The sequence below is a fragment of the Prinia subflava genome, chromosome 13, assembly GCF_021018805.1.
Source record: "Prinia subflava isolate CZ2003 ecotype Zambia chromosome 13, Cam_Psub_1.2, whole genome shotgun sequence".
NCBI lineage: Eukaryota > Metazoa > Chordata > Aves > Passeriformes > Cisticolidae > Prinia > Prinia subflava.
In genome coordinates this window covers 11,550,001-11,569,730 of record NC_086259.1, presented here as the reverse complement: position 1 = coordinate 11,569,730, position 19,730 = coordinate 11,550,001, and positions in this window count along the sequence as shown.

Here is a 19,730-nt window from a genome sequence, read left to right as displayed (position 1 = left end):
GACACTAATCACAACCAAAGAATTAAAACAGTCTATGTTACAGGTAACGCAAGATCATTCTCTCTCCAGTTAGAAACAAGTTGGTTCTTGGACAAGCTGTTTTTCCTTTGCTCTGTCAGAATTTTGGTGTTATTTCCCCCCCTCTATCTCAGGCAAGTATAATTTCTCCAGATTTTTATCCTGGTCCTTTTTTATTCCTGCAGTTAGATTGTTCTTTTCTGATAACAATGAAAAGAAAAATAGATGCCTGTCACTGTTTTTTTTCCCCATAGCTTTATTTATTTAGATAACAAGGAAGTGAATGTTCATAACCATAATTAACTTGCAAGGTTTACTTTTTGGAAACTTCTGAATTGCAACATTTAAAAGTTTCTACCTAACATATCCTGGCCTTGTTTCTCATCTCTGGTATTTCTAGCTTTTCTATTGTGTGTAAGCAGTGGTGGCTTGTTCCTCATTAGTAACACACCCCTTGTACCTCCAGAATGATGTGGCTGGGTTAGTTTTGCCGCAGCAGCTTCTCTTTTTGATATTTCTTGTCTGTCTTGAGTTTTTTATAAGGCAATGACTATTGTGTTTAATATTCTCATGTACCTTACTAGAAAATGCTCTGCTCTCTGTATGCTGTCCTGCTGACATTTCCTTGGGATCTTCCTTAATCAAATCACTGACTTATGGCAATGTAAGACTTTGGTTTTCCCCTGAACTTTTTTTGTAAGTTTTAAAATTTTTAACTGAAGTTTTCTGAAGTTATGCTTTTTATGGTTTTCTGGAAGAGAGCCAGCTGCAGTTCCCATCCCACAGCTGCCATCTACACCCTCACTAACCTGTTCAGCTCTCACACTCAAAAGACTTGCATCATGTAAATCAGCAGAAAAGCCTGGAAACTATTTTTCAGCGGCCATGGTTCAGAGTTACTCTCTGAAAGCAGAAAAATGAGGAACAAATGGGCAACATGGCAAGAGGAATGGCATCAGTCCAGAGGGAAGGCACAGGGTGAGATGTGTGCCTGTCTGGTGTGAAGGGCTCTGGGCACTCAGGTGTTGGAAGATCTCTGAAGCTTTTCAAGACTGTGACTAAACCAATGCTTTAGGATGTCCTGGTCTGTATCCAACCCCTGCCTCCCCTGTCTGGGTGGCAGGACACTCCTCTGCACACAGCTCTGCTGGGGAATGGATGTGCTCTTGCAAGTGCTCTTTGCAAGTGCCATTCCTTCCTGCTGGAATTGCTTCATGGTGATAGTTCAAAGGATGAACTCTCTCTGAAGATTTACTTTTAAAGCCTATCTGTTAACAAGACATGTTTAGTAAAAATGGTAAAGCAGTAGTGTTTGGGTCTATTAATAAGGTCACTGATACTTGAATGAAATTCACTCAAATGTGAAGCTATAATGAGAGCAATGAATCTTTTAAGTCTTCTAAATAGGTCTTCAGCTCCATTTGCATGCATCTTTATGGAAAATGTGAAGTTCCGTGCAATTACAAGTCACATTATGGAAACTATACCTGAAAAAATGATATGTGAAAAGTGGCACTGGTTGCCATCTTCCACAACGTCTGGAATTCTAATCCCATCCAGACATCTTGGGTTCATGAAGACTAATTTTGTATTCAGTTATATGAGCGAATGCCACTTAATCATATTTGCAGTGAATTCATTCAAACGTCCAACAATCCTTGCTCTCAAAGCAGGCTTAGATTTAGGAAACTCCTTAAATCAAAGGCAGAAACACTTGAGTTGGAGCTACCCCTGGAAGCACATGGGTAACCTCTTCTCACATTTCCTGTCTTGTTTTTCCTACATGCAAACAGCTTTGACTGGAGTGATGTCCAAGAATGAATTACAAGAAAAAAACACTGGAATGCAAAGTTAAAGTGCAGATTTTATGCAGGCCTTTTTTTTTTCTTCTCCCTTTTTTTCTCTTTTTCTCTTCTTCTTCCTGGAAACTCCCTCTGTAAATTTTAACCTACATATTTGTCCTAGTTTTGGCTGGGATAGAGTTGATTTTCCTCTTAGCAGCTGGTACAGGGCTGTGTTTCGAATTTAGTAAGAGAATGATGGTGATAACACAGTGCCATTTAGTAATTTGTCACTCTGTTTTGTATTTTGGTGTTAGTTTGGTGTGTTTTGTCAGTGATTCTGTCTGGGCTGTTGTTCAGATAAAGGACAGCCAAGCTTTCATTTAGCCACAGAACACTGATGATTTCCTGCCATGGGCATCTCCATTTTGGTGTGAGGAGGTGTTGAAGCTCTTGTGCCTGTTGGAGTTGTACTGTTTGTACAGAAAAAAGTTGTTAGATTCCAGGTATGAACGAGTTAATGTCAGCATTTGGTTCAGTGTTGTGAAACTATATATTATCTATTGTATTTCCTTGGCCTTAAGTGGATTCTAGCATGGGATGAATTAGGTTGGCTAGATATTTTCTGCTGACTGTGATATCCCTGTTGAGCAGCTTTCCCAGTACGAATATATTTGGCCCTTCTTTTTTTTCCCCACAAGCTATATCCCTGTATAAAAACAGCTTTATCTCTAAAGAGCAAATAACACCCAGTGCTCATAACAGATGCCAAGAAATGTTTCTGTTTTGATTTTTGAAAATAAAAATTCAACTGTGTTCAATAAAATTCAGAAGCCGTTTTCCTCTGTGGAAATTAAAGGAATCCAAGGAAGTCTAGGAAGATAGCGACCTTCCTAATTAAAGCGGTAGCAACTGCAGGAATCCGGTTTTTACAACCACCTCTATCTCACTGTGCTGAGAACAAAGCAGTCCTCCATTAATATTTTATTTTCTCTTTTCTTCCACTATAACAATGCTCTATGTTCTGTGAGAGCCCTGGAAAGACATGCAGAGCTATGTTAATTATGGCTTAAATAATTGACACTCTGATTGTGTTGTACTTTACGAATTGTATGTGGCGTGTCACTGGTTCTACATATAATTACATCTATTCACTGCCATCATTTTTCCCACTTACATCACAGTATACAGTAGTCTACATGGCAAAATTGTGTGCAGTAACTAATAACGTCTTCACCAAATGACCTTTGTTTTTAAACACGTGGAGTGTGTGTAGCAATGGAGATCTGATTGCCATCAGAGCTAACACATGCATCCAGGAAGATCTATTATGAAGCAGTGAATGTCAGGGGAGTTGGGGGTCTGCAGCAGAAGCACACTCAGGGTCTAAGGAGGAGGTATAGGAACTTTCCAGTGTGGTCTGATGGTAATTCCTTATTTAACACTGCATCCAGATTTTCAGCTTCTGGGAACCCAGAAATTTATTATTTGTTGTTTTATAGATGTGTGCATTAACTACTGGCATTATTAAGTACATCCAGCTGTAGTACATACAGTACCTTGCAACAATATAAACAAGCTTTCAAGGCTCATCCTCAGGTGTTGACTGAGTCATTCTGAAAGCTTGAGTTTATGTACATGTTTGGAGAGTGAGTAACCAGGTTCTTCTTGGAGTACCTCATTAGTCGACATGACTGCTACACAGCCACTTCCACTTCAGTGTTTGTGCAGTCAGCAACTAACTTGAAAATTAAAGCTTATCTCTTACAATGCAGCCTTAAGTGAACTAAAGAAGCATTTACAGCTTTTTTGAAAAGCTGCATCATCAAGGAGTATTGCAGAGTTCATGCCTTTATTTGGAAAGAGGGTAACTCCCTGCTAAAATGAACCCACTTTGGAAATTATCTGTTTTGCATCTTTGTCCTCCTGCTTTCAAATAACCTTCTGCCCAACTGGAATTGATAAGGAAGAAGGATTAGTGTTGGAAAGGCTACAGGCACAAGTTATCCTCAGGCAACCTGCACCAATGACCACTTTGGAACAATTTCTCCATCCATGTCCCTCCCAGGAGGAGTGAGTGGCTTTCACGGCAGTGAAGGAGGGGAGATAGACCACTTCAGATTTACTGTGGAATAAGGATATGGAAAAAAAGTCCTGCAGGGTAGCAGGTACACTTATAAATCCACACCTTCTGATGCTGTAATAACTTGTCTAGGGAACCAAACTGTTTTTATGATTCATATCCTAGTAATGATTAACTGAAGTAGTAATGTAGAGAGGATCCATAGCAACAGATTTGAGATCAGCAGTGACTTTCAGGGTCTTTGAAAATGAGTGTTTTTTGTTCAATTACTGTGAAAAGCTGGAAGAGTAACATTGTTGATATCACTCGTAAACCTTCAAAAATTTAGGGAAATATTGGATCCTTCTAACTTTTTTTTTTTTTTAACAGAAAAAATTTTAAAACACTGGAGTTTGTGTCACACATAATAAACACAATGGTGAAATGCTCTAATTACTTCAGGATGAAAATATTCATACTAGAAATAGACACGATTGTTGGGGGTTTTGTATGAGTGGTTTGGGATTTTTTTAAGGGACCGAATATCCATTCATTCTTCTTTTTCCAGCCTGGAAAATTATTCAAAATGTAGAAATACTGGGAATGTAACTATTTATATGAAGCAACATAGCAATGTTGAATGCTATTTGGCTTAAAAATCAAGTTTTCTGTGCCAGAAAATACTGGAAACAGCAAACTAAAAGTCCTGTAGAAGGTGGATCTCCTATGATATCAGCCTAGCTATGTGATACATGCTAGAAACCTGGAAAGCTTATGAATGAGAGAAGTGGAAAAGTATTCTCAAGAAATGGGGAAAAAAACCCTCATTCTCCGGAAACATCAGCTGGGATTTTCAAAGTATTTAGTGATTGTCTGTGTCCAGCCCAGCTTGAAAAGTTGTCCCAGTTTAGGCCATCCCTTGAACATGTGGTTCTATGCTGCTGAGGGAGCATAAGTGTTACATGAAGCTGAGCATCCCACATATGGATGGGCTTAGGAATGTGCGGAAATGCTTTGTCTGAATTAAGGACCCTGTTAGGAGGCTTCCATGCATTGGCAGAGGTTGAAAAGGTTTGTCTTGAAAATAAGGAATGTAGCTTGTTGCACTGATTTTGTGTGTGTGTGTTTGTTCTAAAAGTAATGTTGGTCACATGGAAAATTGTAGAATATTAAAAAAGCACATATGCAAAATACTATCCTCATTTTTCTACGCTGTGACAGAGTTCAGGAGCTTTTCTCTGAAAATTCTTTATGTATGTGTAGTTTTACACTTAGGAAAGTAAAAATGTTTTTAATCAAGATGAACAATTATGTGCAGGCAGGAGAGATGCAATGCTAGATTGAAAATATAAAGGATTTTTTTGTCTTCCAAAAGTTTAATACACATGGTCAAAAATTTAAGAAAAAGAATTTGACAGTTTTCTCATATCAAAAATCAATGTAAAACTGAACTGTAAATTGAAAAAAAACTATCTTGCTTGCATATCAGGATTAAGTATAAGTCTTGTTTTTATTTTATTTTCCCTTATTCCTCAGTGTCATTACCAAAACAAGTATTTCAGTGCATTAGAAAATGTAATTTGAGTCAACTGATACCTCAATCGGCTCTGGGATATATGTAATTTCCTGTGATGTTGAACAGAGAGAATTGATTTCAAATGTATATTTTTGGATTTAGGTGAAGGGATCAAGTAGGAACGTAACTCTTATGTCTGATGATTGAATTTGACCTGCCATATGAGCAGAGCAGAATCCTGAAGGATATCTGTGACATATAAATGCCATGTCTATATATTAATTTTGTGCCTATAAGGAGAGCTGGGTAGGAAAGTGGTGAATCAGTAACGCAGTATTTGTGACACAAAGAAAGGCATCTCAGCAGTTTCTCTATGTGTATTTCTTTACTTAAGGATAATAATTCCTAGTTACCTGATCCATGTACAGAACATGGAAGAAACAAGGAACTCCTCACTCACTGACTACTCATGTTCTGGAAACTCCCCATGTGGATTTTGTTGAGCAGACCTGTGTTTGAGACCCAGATGTAAGCCAGTGTGACTCATGCCCCGGGCTGGGCTTTGCTCTGCAGTGGAGTTGGAAGGCCAAATTTTCTTTCAGATTAATTCAGATGACAAATCCAAGCGGGTACATGACTCTTCTTTTAAATCTGATTTCCAGAGGAAATTATATAAATTTTTGTCTGTATGTTTTCAGTGAATAATTTTTGAACCACTCTACTGACTACATTTAGCAGAAAAGCCAAGACTGTAATATTATGACTATTTCATGAAAATAAATGTCTCAGCAGGTCCTACTAATGCCTTTGATCTGGAGAGGTGACAGTGAAAGTACACCTTTCCTTGGCAAAAGAATTTTTGCAGAAAAAATGATGGAAATGAGAGGTGCTGTGGAAGTCAGTTTGCAAAATAATGCCATAAACAGTAAAATCCACTTTGTGAAAATTTTGGACTTGTTGGGCAGCAACATAGTTCTATGAGGCACCTTTCTGTAGCACCTTAGAAGGTTATCTGTGGTATTTCATAGATATTTCTGCATTCAGTTGTCCTTGAAAGTAGTTCAAGGCTGATAGACTGGGCATATGAACATGTGATTTTTTACCACTAGTGTGCATGTGTAGGTATGTTTGCATTTTTTGCTTATATTGTAGTGTTTGTGTATTTTACATATTTCACACAGAAATATTTCATGAACATGTTTTTATATTTGCTGCCCATTTCAAGTCTCTAAATGTATTATAAATATTGTCCATCTGGATACAATATTCTTGGTTTTTAGGGAAACAAATGTCCTTTTCTTCTTTCTACTCTTCTTTCACAGCCTAGATAACACCAGTCATGATTCAGAAAGTATATGAGCAGCAAAGTACTCTCCAGATTATCAGTTGATCACAAATGTTCTTTGATGTGTCTTTAGTAGTCCGTACTTTCAGAAGACACCAATGATATAGTGATACCCCAGGCAGTGGATACTTGAAAGAAGTGTGGTCTTTATTTAGTGCATAATATTCATTCTGTGAACATCAGGCTTATATCAAGGGTAGGTCTGTGGGCTGCAGAATAAATGTGACTGAATAGTTGCTTTAAAAATTTTAGAATATGTCTATAGCCTGATTATGGAAATAGTAATTCTATTTATAATCCAGCATTCACTGTGAATGTTTCACAACATATCATGTTGATATGAATTAATACCTGAAAACAAATGCTCCTTACAGATATTTCTTTACAGTTATAATCAGAGGAACACCAAATTTCCTGAGTTTAGCTTTCCCCTCCTTTAAAAAGATTGAGTTTTATTAAAGTTCAAATGAGTTGTTGATGAGCTCTCATTTGCTAGAGTCTTAAATGGAAAGCCTTCTAGACCAGCTTGGTATCTTTGCAAGTCCTGAAGATGTTTCTCTCTGCTCACTCAAATGTATTTTTCAGCATTTATTGTGAACATGCAAACATTTTCTAGTTATATTGTTCTACTGGAGAAGCAGCCATGAGTGATGTAATTCTACATGGTAATTTTCCTTTTCTATACAGCTGTTGCAAAATTAAAAAACTGTAAAGTTACAAATGGCTTCACATGAAGCAATACACAGCATGGAATTTCCTGCCAGTGGTTAAAATAATACAATTACTTTTAACAGATGAAAACAGTTAAGCTGGTCCCTGTTTAAAAAAATGAGAAAACCTTTCTTCTGAAAATATCCCTTTAAAACATTTGCTTGAAAATAAGTGAAAAACAGTCTTGGCATAGAATGCTTTTACTCTTTTGGGGGTTTGGAGTACAACACAGATCAAGAAGAAAAATCACAGTGACAGGTAAGAAACCTGTAAAAGAAAAGCTTTATTTGAGCACAATTCACCAGACGTACATCTTAGTTTAGTCTTGTCTCCATCTGCAGAGTAAACCAGCCATATGCTTAGAGACATCATTGTCTTTTCTCTTTTTTTTTTAAATCCCCTGCACCAAAAAAGAAAAGTCATTAGATTTGACAAGGCTGGTACATTTTGTAGTAATTACAAGGGAGCACAAAACAAAACCAGGCCAGTTTCACAATGTCCGTGATTGTCCTAATGCACCAAAGAATGTTTTTTACATTCTGTTAGGGGGAAGCTGATTAATTGGTTCTTTGTAACTCCAAATTGAAATCACGGTGTAACCTGGTTGTGCTCGGCACAGGAAGCCTTTGGGGATGCCAAAGTTTGGACACGAGTCTGGGACATTGAGGAGTCCCAGAACTATTGTGTTCAGTGAGCTGTGAAAAGTCATTCAGAAGAGAAACACTCAGCATCCTTTATTTATTTGCATTGAAATATTTATCTGTGATGTGAGGCATTCATAATAGATTGTCAATCTCTTGTGCCTTGTGATGAATCTGGGTGTCTTGCATTGAATTCTAAGTATTTTCCTCTGCGAATAATTTCATAATTGTCACATTTCCAAACTAAGAAAGTAACCTGACCTTTGGATCCTAATTATCTATTTTTTTTTCTTTCTCTGGTAAGGAAATCAAACCTTTAACTCACTGTTAAAAAACCCCAAAAAACTAAAGACAAAAACCCACCACACCTGCCTAAATTATTAATTTTTACACTTAGAGATTAAAACTCAATCAACCTGAAAATTCAAGTCTTGCTGCTCTTTCCTGATAATTGAAGGAAATTATTTATGTAGCATAGATTAATATTGTTTCATGTTCTACCTGACATTCCAGATTAAAGTATGACTTTGAAATGGAGATGGGTTGGGACTGAAATACCTTATGCAACCACTCTAGTACTTGGAAAGCAATATGTTGGATTCTTTGTGCCAAAGCTCACAAAGGAAGGAAATTTTCACTTCAATCTTTTTATATTCTGGGTGGAACAGAGAGTGAAAGGAGCTTGGGTGATAAAACAAATTAGAGAGCAAAGTCTTGATAACAACAGTGTGCATCTTCAGTCCTTAGCACTGACTCTCAGGGAGATGGATGTCACAGAAGCTGTGGTTTTGGTAGAAAGACAGAAAGTCTGTTTTGAAGCTTCATCTAGCACCATTTTAGGCTTCTTTGAGCTGTGCACTGATACAGAGAAGGGTCTGTGTTTGTCTGTGTTTTTGCACTGTTCTGGGACAAGCAAACACCCAAATAACATTTAGAGTAACACTTGGCATTTCTGGCATAACTCTGGGCCATTTTCTGTAGAGTAGGAAGTTGTGCTGACCCACCAGCATAAAAAATTACTCTGAGTTTTCTGAGTGAGCTTCTCTTCTCTCTTCCTTTCTCTTCCTTTCATCTGTGGTTGAAAAAGGGGCTCGGAGACAAGAGAAAAGGCAGCAGTTTAAAGGTGGTTGAACAGGGCTAACCCAGAACACAAAGGGTGGAGGTGTATCTGCTCACTGCTGGCATGCAGCCATTGTGGTTATCAGCTTAATAGCATAACTTAACAGGAGGAATTACACTCGTGACCTTCTGCTCCAACAGCACAAGCCTCTATCACTTGAGCTAAAGGAGAATCTCCATTAGTAGTTGCTCATTGTCACAGGGCACATATCCCTCTCTTGGGCCAACCACTTATAATGACAAGATATCATAAACACTTGAACAGCTCTGATTTTGTCCAGTAGAGGGAAGTGGATAGACGCAAACACTAACTCAATATGTTAGAGAGAGATATCATCAACATATTAACCACATCATGCATGATTGGCAAAAGGCGTAACGATTGCAGAACCTTGTGTTTCTCACCACTGCCAGAATCTCTGTATTGACTAAGGATCATTTCCACTAGAATTGCTGTGTCTTGCACTGTCACTGTTTTTTGAATTACAGAGCTGCCAGAGAAGAGTAATCTGGATCACAAACCAATTTACCTTGTTGATGAAAATTACATGTTGCTGGGTTATGAACAGCACTCATTAAGTTCAATTTTTCAAATTATGCTCTTGAAGGAAGAAGAATGTTGAAAAATACCTTTAAGAGAGAGCTAGCAGTAAGTTGCATTTCAAAAACAGGTTCCTTTTTCCTTGGAAATAGGAATGGAATAGTAAATTGGGTACTGCCACAGAACTCCTCCAAAGTGAGAACTCCAAAGCATTTGGATGCTGGATTTCCACTTTAGTGTCAATCAGTATTTCTTGGGTAACATGATAAAAGCAAAGTATTTCAGAACTACCTTTCTTCTAGACCCCTATTTACTTGCTTACAGTAGCCCAGTGGCTGGTCCCTGGGGAGAAAGACAGTTACTGAATTTAGAATTGCTCCTTGCCAGCTTTAGCTGTGCAGGTACTACCTACCCAACAGGAAGAAAAGAAAAAAAAAAAAAAAAAAAAAAAAAAAAAAAAAAAAAAAGAAGAAGAAGAAGTGTTTGCCTGTTTTGGAATTGAGCTTGGATTATGAGCCTTTTATTTATTTTTTTTAAGAAGGCCTTAAAGGCAAGGATGTACCACTCTGCAGTGATAATCACACTGCTGCACCATGGAAACATGGCCAACTGTATCAAGTATTCCTAAGCCTGTGACAGCAATCGTCAGCCCAGTCTTTCTTTGGAACTGCTTGAAGCAGTCCTCTTCTATTTTAATGCTGAATGATTCTCCACAAGGTCCACCAGCTCTTTTCCTCTCCACTGGATTAGTTGGAGTGTCCAAATTTTAAAGGATGCCAACTGGCTTGCAACCAGCCATTTATAGAGCATCTTCTGTTCCAGAGGCATTTTTCCCCCAACAACTTTGGCTGTTTCTCATCCTCATTCCTTTCTCTGCAGAACTCTGAAGTCCCTGTAGAGGTTTCAGAATATCCTGAAGCCTTCATCAAATGGTAAATTGGTATTCTGTTAGGCTGTCAAGAAGGATTAGAAGGAAGGATCTATTCTTCTTCTTATTCTCATTCTTTAATGACAAGTTACATTGCCAGGCTGTCCACTAAATCACATTAGGCAAGGTCTAATTTACTTTTTCATACCAAAATAGAGAGGAACAAGAAACAAAAAAAAATCTCCCACTTAAGACATGCGTTGAGAATTCGGGGAATTCTTGTGCTACTGCAATTCTGTTTTACAAGTTAGCATTTTATTAGCATGAAAATGTATATTGTCCCCTGACTGCTTTTCTCTTTGCTTTTGGAGATATATATACACCCATTTTAAGTAATTGTGAAGCTTTAAAACAATCTGCATTGGTGAATTTCATCAAAAGCATGAAGAGTTAATGCCTTGACATCTATTTTCATAGAGAAATTTTCAACCAGTTCTTTGAGAGTCTCACATTCTTTGTCCGGGATCATCCCTTTCATCCTCACAAAAGGAGTTTGAGTTTTGGTGGAAACTGAAGATGCTGTGTTTACCAGTTTTACTTTCACCATTACACAGGTGTAGATCTATTGCAATCGGTATCAATGTTTGTGGGCGTAAACAGGAAGATATATTCACTGAGAAGTCTTTAGAGAACAAAGAATTCTGTATTGTAATGGTAGAAACCATTCCACATTTATGTTATTGCAGTGTGGACTACTTCCCCATGTCTAGGGGCATGACTGGTCTTCAATGGAGAAAGGGGGAGAAGCCTTGAAAAGGGGAAAGCAAAAATAGGATATCCATAGCTGGCTTGAATCACCCCCAAAATCCACCTTTTGTGCCTCTTGCTTCCATGTTTGTGGGGCTGGGGAAACGTCATGGTTAACGCAGCTCTTTGTATTTTTCTATCCTAGTGATACATATAGTGATGGGACAGGTGAGGTTAATTGAAAGAATAAGAGTGGGGAATGTACCCGGTGGGCAGTGGAGGCTGCACCAACCCAACACAGAGCTGGGAGCGTTCCATGAGTGTGAGTGCTGCATCCTGCAAGACCAGAATGAATGCCACACGTTTCCAAGCATAAGAAATTCTGCATAAATAGGACATTCAATTATTTATGAATAGACTGCAAGTCAGTGATTAATTAGCATTTTAAATATGGTTGATTAACACATTAACCCTATTTTATGAAAACTCTTTTAAAAGATACATATTACATGTGCTTCCATTTGATTTTCACATTTCTGATGTCTTTCATCTGTTAGATTACTGTGTCCTATAAGACTTTCTAGAACGTTTAATTATTTACTTTACAAATGCAGGATGTTATAATGATATTTGTAAAGAAAAAGCTAGGATAATGAATATACAATACAGTATTAGCAGCTTCCCCAACTGTTGACAGGAGGTTAGGGGGGTATGGGTGGAGGAAGAAAGAAAATCAAAACAAGATAATAATGTTGCACTAGATGTATACAAGTGAATATGCAATAAGCATTGGGAATAGCATAGAAAAGCAATAACATAATTTACCATTCCGTATGAAAGAACTAGCTGAGGTGCTTTTGTCTGTATTGAAGGTAACATTTGGAAGCTTCCACTGGAAAGCAGAATATAACCTAGAAATGGTTTGCATTATCAGTTACAGAAGAAAACATTTACTTGTTTAATAATCAGTTATTTATTTCTATTATTAATTATTCATCTATCTCTCAGTGATCACTAGCAGACGAGCTGCTACCCTACCAAGGGCTGGGATTTACCTGCCAGACCCAACATTGAAGGAAGAGAAAGAGGGGAAAGCCCCCCTCCATCAATAGCTCAGTTAATTTTAAGCTGTTGTTTCTGTGTAGGCTGATTAAGTTCCAGAGTGGCCTAACGGCCTAAGATACCTCATTCCTGTATATTCAGATGGCTGTTCCACATACTGTTCTTGTGTAATAAAGTGAAATTATGCTGGGAGTGAAACTGTCAGAACTGACCTTTTTTCTGGGGTCTTGTCTCATGGTATATAGAATGGAGAAGACATTCAGCTTCAGAGCACTCAGCATCTCAGGAGGGTCCGTGTTTAAAGAACACACCTGCTCCTCTGCAGTAAGTAGTCAATATTCTTACATGAAGGCATATGCTTGAATATTTTGTGTAATTGGCTCTGTCCCCATTTCTGAAGAAGGATATTGAAATTGGTGGTGTTAGAGTTGTCTATTTCCCTCCTACATTAAGGACAAAAAGCCCTGCAAAGATCAAACTGTATTTAGAATTTTCCAGAGTTAAGGTGTGTGTGAAAAAAGGGTGAAACACAAGAGACTGAAAATTGGCCAACTGGCTCTTCACCTGAAAAATGACTTAACAGGGATATCATCAAGGTACAGTGTAGGTTTATGTATCAAAGTCACTGAAAAAGCCCATAATGGGCAATCCTTATTTATCTTAATCAGTGAGTTTATTTGTGCAAGTGAGAAATATATTGTCTACAGTATGCTTTTATATATTGTATAGAGAGGCTAATATCATCGGCCTACTGTTCAGGTCTTCTTCTCCAGAAATTCTTCCTTTCCAATAATGTTTTTTTGCCATCAAAACTATCCTTAATGTGTCACAGTGATGTATTTCCTGTCTGAAAAACAAAAAACCAACCAAACAAATGAAAACCACCAGGTATTTAAATTTTTGATTTGCTTACTTCTGCTTTTTGGCCTCAAAGTATAGGGTAAGCTATTTCCTTTTTCTTGATGATAAGGTAAAAAAGAAAATGGAAGTAGACACATTACAATGAAGCTTCCTATCTTTTAAAGGTGGGCATTGGAGTATCTGGACGAGTTGTGTGCTTCATTGCATTAAGGCACCATGTGCAAGGGAATGTGATTACCATGCATAAGGAGGCTTGAGGAGCACGTTCAGTGAAGTCATTATGATGATATCATTGCTGGTGGCCATTACTCCACATTACTAGTGGCCATTACTGTAATCTAAATGGACATTGGGAGGAGATTATGGTGAAAGGTTCTAATGGCTTGCACATTAGAGGTCCTTAACATGTAAGCACCCAGGATGAAAGTCTATGTACAAAGAGTTAAATAAATTGTGCAGCATCTTCCCCCAGGGAGTCATTAAAGGTATTATGCAAGTTTAAGTACTCTTCTTTATCTGGGCTATTAGACCTTTCAAACTAGGAGGTCTAAAGGAAAGAGCTCCTGAGTAGTGGTTTTCCCAGGTGTAAAATCAAGCCGGTGGGCTGGGGTTGAAGGGTGGTGGGTGAGAGTGGAGGACAATCTATAGCTTAAGCAGGTAAATCTGTCAGATTTCTCAAGTGCTGGAGAAAAAAACTGCTAAGTGTGTGCAGTTTTCATGTTCGAAGGAGGAAGGTGTGCATCTTTTGGGGCTTTACTTTGGAATGCAGTCAAATTATGCACCTCTTCCTCAGCTGGAAGAGTGCATAATACAGAGGTGCTGTATTATTGCAATATTTTGTTTCAATGTCTCTTTCTCTAAAAAAAAAAAAAATCTAGTAGAGTAGCAAGATGTAGAGTGCAAGTATTCTCTCAATGTGACTATCTGCTGTCACAAAGATTTTCCAATACTATTAATGTAAAACATTAGGCATTGCCAAAATCCTATGGTTTTTACTCGCTGTCTTGAATAAATAATGGAAGACAAGAACAAGCAGAAAAGGGAAATAAATTCTTCCTCTCAGCAGAGGTTCCCTTTGCAGAGATGTATATTTTCTTCCTCCAGTATGCCTCCAGAGCTGGTACTAAAAGGAATTCAGAAACCTCAGATAGTGCACAAGGCAGCAACCTACTCTGGGTAGAGTCCCTGGTTGTTACAACAACTCTCTGTAGGTTGGAGTTTATTTTCAGGTCTTTGCATTCATAGCCAAGCAAAATATATATAAAACTATGGCATGTTTTACAGGATCTAAACCTAAAGTATACCAAGAGTAGGGGATTTTCTGTTTATGAGCCTATCTTGAATTATCTGATTTGAGGTATGTGGCTGAGTCAGATCCATCTATCTGCAGAGAATTTTACAAGACCTCATGTTTGTACAAAGCCTTTCTACCAAGAAGATGAATCATTGCTAAAGATAAGCCATTACAGCCAAAAGAGAAACCAAAGAGTATGAAGTGATAGAGCGTAAAGCACTGTAGTTAGGGATAAGAGATTCAGTTCAGGGCAATTCTGGACGAAACTTGAGTTACAGTTGAACTTGAATCCCTTCAAATACCTACGATAAATATTAAGGAATTCTGGTCCTAGTCCTCTCTACAAGTCTTGGGGGTGTAGTCAGAGAATGACCAGCTCTAGTCTCCCTCTGGGTAGTGGGTTTCCCTCCCAGTGTAGGATGACCCCACCAGTTTGTTTACACTAATCTTGTGCTGAGCTGAAGGTACTGTGTTATTGAACTGCACACATTGGCCCAGAAAGTTTTATCTTACAGTTCAGGTATAAACTTAAATTATTTAATGCAATTTTAATTAAGGCATGGATTAGAGAGGAAGAGGACAGTGCAGGAATATTTCCACAGAAGTTTTATTGAGCGTGCACAGTAGCAAAAGAGAAACAATTTGGGTTTTGTCCCACAATGCTTCAGTCTTCAAAGGCTGCAAATCCTCTAATTAATTGGTAGGTAGAAAATAGGCTGTACAGGAGTTAATTCACTGGGGGCTACAATTGCTGTGGCTGTGCCCTCAGTGCCTGTTCCAGTCCTGATCCAAAGTCAGTTGAAGCCAATCGATCAGGGCCTAATTGCACAGTGATTAGTATCGCTGAGCTTGGCAGCACAGTAAATCTTTAAGAATTAGGCACCACTGTGTTTTTTGGAGTAGTTCTTTTCACCATTATGTGTGACTGATAACTTGCAGTGGGATTCAAACACAAATATTGTATTATTGAGAGGCAACACTATGTGTAATTGTTGCCAAGATAATAGATGAATAGATGAAACTTCCTTTGGAAAAGTTTCAAAGGTTGAAAAGTTTCAGACAGGCATTTTTTGCAGGTGTAATGAAAGGATCAGCGTGTATTTCCCACAAGGGCTTTCATTTTTCATTTTTATCCTTAAGAGAAGCCAGTGGCGCTTCCTGAGTATTGTCATTGACTAAGGCACAAAGAAGGAGAAAAAAGAAACAATTGATAAAAAAAAAAAAAGAAAGAAAAAGTGAATCAAAACATGACTTCTTGTTTTCAAGAAGAAGGGCCAACTTTTACTTTATAGTAACAGCTTTGAGATCAGCAGCTGTGGGATTACATGGCAGAGGTTTGTAAAAAAAATCAATAACTGCTGCTGTTTGGAGAGAGGGAAAGAAAGGACAGCTAACTAGACCAGATTGTAACAGTTCTGCAAGCAGTCACAATGCTCACCTTACAACAGCGCAGACCTGCAAATTATTAAATAATAAATCACAAAGTCGAACAGTCTTGGGTGGACAGAATGCGTTTGACTGTAAAGCAGACAGAGGCCTATGAATTATTCACATCTCAAGCAAAGATAAAACAAGCGGAGAAGAAATGAGAAGAATTCTTCCAAACAGGTTCTCCTGTACTGAAATATACCTTTTGATTACTGATACATATTTGGGGATTCAACCGGTCAAAGTCATGCCAGAACTAAGAAGAAGGAGACAACTGCAACCTAGGTTTAGTGCTATGGGAAAATCCTGGCATTAATAAGTAACTTCAGAAGTAATGTTCCTGTGAAATATCATTTTGCGACATTAGTATGTTAGCAATTAAGGGGGAAAAAATAAATCTCAGAAAAAAATTGTTATAGAAATGTCAAGATCTCAAGTTGGTTTTTTTTTTAATTTAGTGAGTTAAAACTTTATAAGAGCTTATTTTAATGAGAAAAGCAAGCTGGAAGCTGAAGATTTGCTAATGAAAACGGTGAGAATCCTATATTTTGATAATTTTAAGCATCTGACTTAGCTGAAATAGGAAGCAAAGGATTAAAGCTGCTCTTCAAATACAAAGACAAGAACAAAAATCAGAATTCTTCACCCTGGACTGTGGGTTTTTATCATTGGTTTATACCATTTAGGTTATTTGAACATAACTAGTGTCCATGACTTACAGAGGAAACAATATCAATCAAACCATTAATTTTCTTTTGAAGTTTGGGGTTTTTTGTTTTGGTTTGGTTTTTTTGTTTGTTTTGGGTTTTTTGTTTTGTTTTGTTTTTGTTCTTGTTGGGTTTTTTTTTGGTTGCTGTTGTTTTTCTTTTTAATTTTGTGGTTTTTGATAGCAGAATTTCCAGCTTACAGCACTGATACACCTATAGAGCAGAAGAAAATATATCTGGTCAGATATATCCTGCTGACACTGAGGCCAGAGCATAACATTCTTTGCCTGTATTGATGACAAAGAAACATTTGGATTGGAAAAGACCTCTAAGATTAACCCATCACTGCCAAGTCCAGCACTAAACCATGTCCCTAAGCACCACATCTACACACGTTTTAGATGGTAGCAACACCTTCTTTCTAATTAGTGGTATGGTGTCATGAAGGATGGAAATACACTGCTGCTGAGCCTAATGCTGTCAGAAAGGGCAGAAAACCACCTCTCCTTCATTCTTTGCTTCTTGAAGACCAAGTTGGTGAACAAACCTACTTGTGGGAACCTCTGCCATGATTGACTTTAGATTTCTGAGACAGTGCAATGAAAAAAAGGGACCAAATTAAAGAGAAGCCACAGCCAATCCTGCTGAAGGTCCCTGTATGAGTGTGTTGGACCTCCCCCCAAATGGTCAGAAACTTGCATGTTCCAGTTACTGGAAGCAAATGTTCTCAGTTTTCTGAGCACCAGCTCGTCTTGTGTCTCTGCCTGTGAGAGTTTCCCATGAATGTGTGTCCTGATAAGGAACAGAGTTGTTTTACAGTGTAGCTGCCACAAACTGCAAGTGCAGATGAGAAACAGCACGTGCCAGTGCCCAAGGATGGGAAATCTGGTTCAGGATATGAAGGTAGGGCCTCCCTCCCCACATTTCTTCCAGATCCAGTCCCCTCATGCCTGTTGTTCCCAGCCCACGGTTGGTCTTTTAATCCTTTTTTACATAGAATCGTTCAGGTCACTTTTCCCAGTATCCTGATTTCCTGCAAATTGATACAGACCTGCTCCTGCCCCAGCAAAGGCTGTGTCCAAACCTGGCTCCTTGTCCTCCAGACCCACAGCTCCCCCAGCTTTTCTCTGCTGTCCACTCCAACTATCATCATCTCACTCCCCGCTGCCCTCACTTGTGAACAAAGTGTCCCTTTGTGCCCGTGTGTGTTGCAAGGTCGTGAGCTGGTTTTAAGAGGTGAACATCACAGGGGTGCAATAAAAATAGGAAACAAAGTAGGAAATGTTGTAATTCCAAAGAGTTTGGGGAGGGATGCAAATGATCAGTGATATGCAGCAGAGCTTCAAAGGTGCAGACAAGAGGCTTCAACTTGATGAAAACAAATCTGAAACAGCAAATAAAAGCAGCTTAAAAGGTGCATGTCTAATACAGCCAGCTGTGAGAAGGTGTTACTCCAGTGCTTCATGTAGCCTGTAGGAGAGGGATGAGTTGAAATGAGAAACTTAGGGACCAGAACAGAGACCAGAATTATTTGGCAACTTCTCTTGGGTGTCTTAAATGTTGCAGGAAATACCACATCCAGCTGAAGATTGCTGATGCATCTATGGGACAAGAAAAAAGTCATTCTGGTATGTCAGAGTTCAGCAGATATTTTCCTTGCCCCTGCTTACCAGTAGCTAAGAAGTTTTGCATCACATAACTGCCTCATTATGCATTTCATGTATTAATTGAAATAAGCTTCTAGGTATTGTATTAAAATTCCAATTCCTATGAGTTCTGAACAACAATGGCCAATGGAAAACACAGGGTTAAACAGGGGATATGTTGTGCTGACAGTCTTTCAGGTGGACAACTGACAACTTTAGTAGCAACTAAAGTTAATTGATATTCTGTACATGGGCCACATAAATACAACCTGTACTTACTTGTTTTGATTCAGGGCCTTCCATGGCAGCAGGGAGTTTCAACCTTGCTTTAAAGGTGCTATTGGTACTTAATTATATTTGCCAAGAATCAGAATCAAGACTTGAAAAAATTACATCAAGGCTGGCAAAACTGGGTTTTTCCTCCCACAGTACTTGAGAGAAAGGTACTCATTTTGTTTTGCAGAAGTCTAAGAAAAAAATGGTTCTTAATGGGGCCTTCCATTTAGCTGTGCTACTGATAGTGATGTATAGGCCAGGCTTGCATAGACAAGAGTAATTTGGGTGAATATTTTGCCCTATATGTTTAATCTTCTCAAACATACTCTATGCAGTATTAAGATTTTGGCAACAGAAGTTTGTTTCAGTTGCTGGTGTTTTCTTTGGTTTGTCTTTTGTCTTTTGTTGTTGTTTGTTTTTGTTTTTGTTTTAGAGGATAAACCAAAAAAACTTGACCAAAGCTATTTTATACATCAGATTTTTTTTAAGGTTTACATCTGGTCTCTTTGCTCCATATACACACCCTTGTTGAAGAGCATTTACTGCTGTTGTTTCCTTTGTCTCCTGGTTTAATTGCTGCCAGTTGATATTTTCTGTCTTTGGTGCATTGTGCAGAGAAGGTACTGGCAATGTAAGCCTTGGTTATGCTGAACAGGAGCTGTCTGATAAAGAACACATGAAACTTGTTTTAAAATATTTCATTTTATCCTTCAGGAATAAAAGGTGAGCACCTGCATAATGTGCTCTGGTGAGTACTATCAATTAAAGAGTTGTGAAGTAGATATTATAATATTATTTATAATTCTGTTATATAATGGCTTAGATGGCCTGCACTGGAGAAATTAACATGACAGAGGGATGGAAATCATATTAGAATTTGGATGTATTTGAGAGTTGATGAAATTATATTAAAAAAATACCATTCAGAATAAACACTAATGACATGCCTTTTTATTGATGTTTAATTCAGAAAAGAAGTTAATGCATGCCTTGAAAAGCAAAGAAGGTCTGCTTTATGCTTAATAATTTGCTTAAACTGAATTTCAGACAGAAAATTAATTTGTTCTTAAGAACTAGAGGACTTTCTAGAAGGGGAAAAAGTTACAG